General features: G+C 47.0%; 1 protein-coding gene across 3 annotated transcripts in view; it reads right to left on the reverse strand.

Moving 5' to 3' along the window:
* Nucleotides 1-6,223, reverse strand: part of SRRM3 (serine/arginine repetitive matrix 3) — an 800,697-nt gene extending 794,474 nt beyond the window's left edge. For 2 of the 3 annotated variants that reach the window (XM_075336283.1, XM_075336280.1), the window contains exon 1: nucleotides 350-602. The gene's annotated coding sequence lies outside the window, so the exon portion shown is untranslated. Of the gene's footprint in view, nucleotides 1-349; nucleotides 603-6,141 lie in introns of those variants that run through there. The other variant, XM_075336281.1, reaches the window with a different exon arrangement.
* Between the last annotated feature and the right edge of the window lie 380 nt (nucleotides 6,224-6,603).

Below are 6,603 nucleotides of genomic sequence, written 5' to 3' on the forward strand. Positions count from 1 at the left end.
AGATAGATAGATAGATAATAGATGCCAGCTGTGCCATGTGTACTCCTGTCTCTGAGCAGTGCAGACCACCAGTATCTCCCTGGGCTCCGCTGACCTGTGACCTCTCTGGGTCAGGCCCCTACAGCCCCTCTGATCGGTGTTATTGTCGGAACTTTTCCAGTGCTCACCCTGTGAAATGTCTGTTGTTTACCCGTTTTCCTCCCAGGGAAATAAAGGTGTAAATTATTTAGGATGCTATCCGATCCCCTCCCTCCTCCCCAGCCATCTGCTCTCCGGTCCCTCCATAGGTACCTCCATAAGGTCATGGCTGAGGACCACGCGCCCCCCTGCTCCTCGGCCGGTGCCTTACCGTCATGCCTTCAGACGGCCATGGGCTCTTGGTGACCCCTCTGAGCGGGGTCCCGGCTGCAGCCTCAGGTCCCGGCTCTTGGCTGCAGCCTCAGGATGCTCTCCCGGCCGGGGCTGCCAGCTGTGCCGCCTTGGGATGTTGCAGCTGTCAGGAGCCGGTCAGCACCCCGAGGATGGGAAACTATGGAAGTCAATGTGCATCTAACTGGATGCGTCTCCTCCAAAGCTGTAGAAAAGCCCTTGTCACTGCTGAAGTGCTGGACAGCTCCGTACCATAGACACGCGGTGATGTACGGAGCGCCTCCAGCAGCACTCTCCGCCACAGTGCCCCCTAGAAGGGAGGAGGAGCCAGGCAGCGAGTGCAGCAAGCCTGCTCTAATGGGCTCAGCTGTGTACATGGAGCCCTACAGGGGAGATAGACGGGGCAATGCTGCAGAGGAGACCTGGTGTGTGCGAGGGGCTGTGCAGACATTCCAGGAGGACCCCAATCCTCCATACACAGAGAAGCGCTGGGAGCAGCACTCCACAATACGGATAAGGACACGTTCACAGCAGCACCCCACAATACGGATAAGGACACGTTCACAGCAGCACTCCACAATACGGATAAGGACACGTTCACAGCAGCACTCCACAATACGGATAAGGACACGTTCACAGCAGCACTCCACAATACGGATAAGGACACGTTCACAGCAGCACTCCACAATACGGATAAGGACACGTTCACAGCAGCACTCCACAATACGGATAAGGACACGTTCACAGCAGCACTCCACAATACGGATAAGGACACGTTCACAGCAGCACTCCACAATACGGATAAGGACACGTTCACAGCAGCACCCCACAATACGGATAAGGACACGTTCACAGCAGCACTCCACAATACGGATAAGGACACGTTCACAGCAGCACCCCACAATACGGATAAGGACACGTTCACAGCAGCACCCCACAATACGGATAAGGACACGTTCACAGCAGCACCCCACAATACGGATAAGGACACGTTCACAGCAGCACTCCACAATACGGATAAGGACACGTTCACAGCAGCACCCCACAATACGGATAAGGACACGTTCACAGCAGCACCCCACAATACGGATAAGGACACGTTCACAGCAGCACCCCACAATACGGATAAGGACACGTTCACAGCAGCACCCCACAATACGGATAAGGACACGTTCACAGCAGCACTCCACAATACGGATAAGGACACGTTCACAGCAGCACTCCACAATACGGATAAGGACACGTTTCACAACAGCACTCCACAATACGGATAAGGACACGTTCACAGCAGCACCCCACAATACGGATAAGGACACGTTCACAGCAGCACCCCACAATACGGATAAGGACACGTTCACAGCAGCACTCCACAATACGGATAAGGACACGTTCACAGCAGCACCCCACAATACGGATAAGGACACGTTCACAGCAGCACTCCACAATACGGATAAGGACACGTTCACAGCAGCACTCCACAATACGGATAAGGACACGTTTCACAACAGCACTCCACAATACGGATAAGGACACGTTCACAGCAGCACCCCACAATACGGATAAGGACACGTTCACAGCAGCACCCCACAATACGGATAAGGACACGTTCACAGCAGCACTCCACAATACGGATAAGGACACGTTCACAGCAGCACCCCACAATACGGATAAGGACACGTTCACAGCAGCACTCCACAATACGGATAAGGACACGTTCACAGCAGCACTCCACAATACGGATAAGGACACGTTCACAGCAGCACCCCACAATACGGATAAGGACACGTTCACAGCAGCACTCCACAATACGGATAAGGACACGTTTCACAACAGCACTCCACAATACGGATAAGGACACGTTCACAGCAGCACCCCACAATACGGATAAGGACACGTTCACAGCAGCACCCCACAATACGGATAAGGACACGTTCACAGCAGCACTCCACAATACGGATAAGGACACGTTCACAGCAGCACCCCACAATACGGATAAGGACACGTTCACAGCAGCACTCCACAATACGGATAAGGACACGTTCACAGCAGCACTCCACAATACGGATAAGGACACGTTCACAGCAGCACTCCACAATACGGATAAGGACACGTTCACAGCAGCACTCCACAATACGGATAAGGACACGTTCACAGCAGAACCCCACAATACGGATAAGGACACGTTCACAGCAGCACCCCACAATACGGATAAGGACACGTTCACAGCAGCACTCCACAATACGGATAAGGACACGTTCACAGCAGCACTCCACAATACGGATAAGGACACGTTCACAGCAGCACTCCACAATACGGATAAGGACACGTTCATAGCAGCACTCCACAATACGGATAAGGACACGTTCACAGCAGCACTCCACAATACGGATAAGGACACGTTCATAGCAGCACTCCACAATACGGATAAGGACACGTTCACAGCAGCACTCCACAATACGGATAAGGACACGTTCACAGCAGCACCCCACAATACGGATAAGGACACGTTCACAGCAGCACTCCACAATACGGATAAGGACACGTTTCACAACAGCACTCCACAATACGGATAAGGACACGTTCACAGCAGCACCCCACAATACGGATAAGGACACGTTCACAGCAGCACCCCACAATACGGATAAGGACACGTTCACAGCAGCACTCCACAATACGGATAAGGACACGTTCACAGCAGCACCCCACAATACGGATAAGGACACGTTCACAGCAGCACTCCACAATACGGATAAGGACACGTTCATAGCAGCACTCCACAATACGGATAAGGACACGTTCAAACCAGTGGAAGTGGACATAAAACGGGACTCACATATACAGCGCTCAGACCAATGTTATTCAATAGCAGCATGCCCTATTCTCTCCAATGTTTACACATACATTGCAGTGATTATTAGGAAACTATTCGGTCTTATAACTTTCAATAACTGCTGATGTATAACACCGGATGCCATATAAAAATGACATAAAATGATACATGGAGACAATACAGATGGAAAATGTGTTCTCTGAATGAAAATAGGACTGTTTCATACCCCTGTGTGAACTGAGCCTAAGGCCACACTCACATCTGTATGATACGTCCTAAGGCCCAGTGCCCACGCTGTGTAGTTTTGACACGTATTTTCAGAAATCTGCAGCAAAATCTGCATGTCCATTGTGAAGCCAGCAAAGTCTATGAGCGTTCAGAAGTGCCACGTTGCTTATTTTTCCCTTGCATATTTGCTGTAGATTTGGAGCAGAAAAAAAGAAATCTGCACCAAATACACAAGGGAAAAATACTCAATGTAGGCACAGCACTTCTGAATTCTCATAGACTTTGCTGGCTTCACAACGGACATGCAGATTTTGCTGATTTCTGAAAATCTGCCTCAAAATACGCAGCGTGGGCACAGGCCCTTATGCTGCTCGTTTTTTCAGACAGCACACAGAGCCAGCGTTTCATTGCCCCATACACATCTAATATAGAAATGGATCAATGTCCTCTGTCCATGAGTCTTTTATCCGAACCAGACATGGGCATTAAAATCTATGGGGAGCTGTATAACATGGATGAACATGTGACATAGTTTGTCGTTAAAGTTCCATCTGCGTTTCATCCATTTTTATCAGATACATTGTAAAGTCATAGGATAAGGCCGGAGTCACACTTGCGAGAAACTCGCGCGAGTCTTGCAGTGCTTCACCCGGCATGGCCGCACACTCTCCGGACAGGAGTGTCTCAGCTGCATAGAAATACATACAGCCGACCTGCTCCTGTCAGGAGAGTGTGTGGCCATGACGGGTGATGTGATATGAGACTAGCGCGAGTCTCTCACAAGTGTGACTCTGGCCTTAAAAGCGTTCCCACAGTCTCCCTGCTTCAGAGGAAAGAAGGAGAACAGAAGAATTCTGATGTAATTAGGATGAGACTGAGATAAAACATCGCTCCGTGACTCTGGATGGTGACAGACGGATGTGAGAATGCAGCTTCAGTCCCAAGCACACGCCATGCTTCAGATCAGCACACTCAGGAAACAGAAAGGCCACGTGCACACGCTCAGTATTTGGTGAGTTTTTACCTCAGTATTGTAAGGCCACGTGCACACGTACAGTATTTGGTGAGTTTTTACCTCAGTATTGTAAGGCCACATGCACACATTCAGTATTTGGTAAGTTTTTTACCTCAGTATTTGTAAGGCCAATTGCACACATTCAGTATTTGGTGAGTTTTTTACCTCAGTATTGTAAGGCCACATGCACACATTCAGTATTTGGTAAGTTTTTTACCTCAGTATTTGTAAGGCCAATTGCACACATTCAGTATTTGGTGAGTTTTTTACCTCAGTATTGTAAGGCCACATGCACACATTCAGTATTTGGTGAGTTTTTTTCCTCAGTATTTGTAAGGCCACATGCACACATTCAGTATTTGGTGAATTTTTTACCTCAGTATATGTAAGGCCACGTGCACACATTCAGTATTTGGTGAGTTTATTACCTCAGTATATGTAAGGCCACGTGCACACGGTGAGTATTCGGTGAGTTTTTTACCTCAGTATTTGCAAGACAAAACCAGGAATGGAAGAAAAGTGTAATAGACACACGTCACCATTTCTGTATTGACCCACTCCAAGTTTTGCCTCCCAAATACTGAGGTAAAAGCTCACCAAATACTCAGCGTGTGTACGTGGTCTTACAAATACTGAGGTAAAAGCTCACCAAATACTCAGCGTGTATACGTGGTCTTACAAATACTGAGGTAAAAGCTCACCAAATACTCAGTGTGTGTACATGGTCTTACAAATACTGAGGTAAAAGCTCAGCAAATACTCAGTGTGTATACGTGGTCTTACAAATACTGAGGTAAAAGCTCACCAAATACTCAGCGTGTATACGTGGTCTTACAAATACTGAGGTAAAAGCTCACCAAATACTCAGTGTGTATACTTGGTCTTACAAATACTGAGGTAAAAGCTCACCAAATACTCAGTGTGTATACTTGGTCTTACAAATACTGAGGTAAAAGCTCACCAAATACTCAGCGTGTATACGTGGTCTTACAAATACTGAGGTAAAAGCTCACCAAATACTCAGCGTGTATACTTGGTCTTACAAATACTGAGGTAAAAGCTCACCAAATACTCAGTGTGTATACTTGGTCTTACAAATACTGAGGTAAAAGCTTACCAAATACTCAGCGTGTATACGTGGTCTTACAAATACTGAGGTAAAAGCTCACCAAATACTCAGCGTGTATACGTGGTCTTACAAATACTGAGGTAAAAGCTCACCAAATACTCAGTGTGTATACTTGGTCTTACAAATACTGAGGTAAAAGCTTACCAAATACTCAGCGTGTATACGTGGTCTTACAAATACTGAGGTAAAAGCTCACCAAATACTGCACATGTGCACATAGCCTTAGAAATACTGAGGGAAAAAGTCACCAAATACTCAGCGTGTGCACATGGTCTAAAGTCAGTATGTTAATCAAGAATAAAAAACAGATAACACACAGACATGTCACATGGATGTGTGAATGTAGCCTCAGATTGAGCACACCTTATATACCCATAATGCCGCAGTGCTAATTGACAATATCATTAGACACAAACCCATAGATATACTGTATAAAGATCCATATTATGCACTTGTGATAATCCAATAGAAAAACATACATAGCTGTAGTGTAAATATACACAAGAGACCAATAATAAGTGAAAAAGTGCATGTGTCTGTGATTAAATGGTTAATATGAGCTGCACTCACCCTGCCGGTATAATCCATCACAGAAGCCACATTAAGCAACAGAAAACAAAGACCACGCTGTCATCAGCATCCCTTACTTTCCCACAGCGCATGTCCTAAGAGAGAACGCCCCCTGTCATTATAGTGAGGAGAGGATCAGATTACGCAGGCTCCAGAGCTACGTCAGGGCAGGTTGTCAAGGTAGCTGAGATGCTCTGAGCTGTCTTAGCTGTCACTTATTTAACCATGGAAAAATCCCTCTCTCAGGCCCCCTTTACATGTCCATCCGTGTTTCCGCTACGTGGGGTGTCCGTTTTCACACATACCTAATGAAAATATCTGGGGATCTTCACAGCTCCATTTTTTTTAACGCTGTGTCCATGTGATCCACACGGAGACATGTTTTTTTAAACTTTCAGCACGGACACACAAACCTATACAAGTCAATGGGTCTGTGAAAAACATATACAGCACACGGATGAC

This window comes from Anomaloglossus baeobatrachus, chromosome 2 (assembly GCF_048569485.1).
Source record: "Anomaloglossus baeobatrachus isolate aAnoBae1 chromosome 2, aAnoBae1.hap1, whole genome shotgun sequence".
In the NCBI taxonomy this organism is placed as follows: domain Eukaryota; kingdom Metazoa; phylum Chordata; class Amphibia; order Anura; family Aromobatidae; genus Anomaloglossus; species Anomaloglossus baeobatrachus.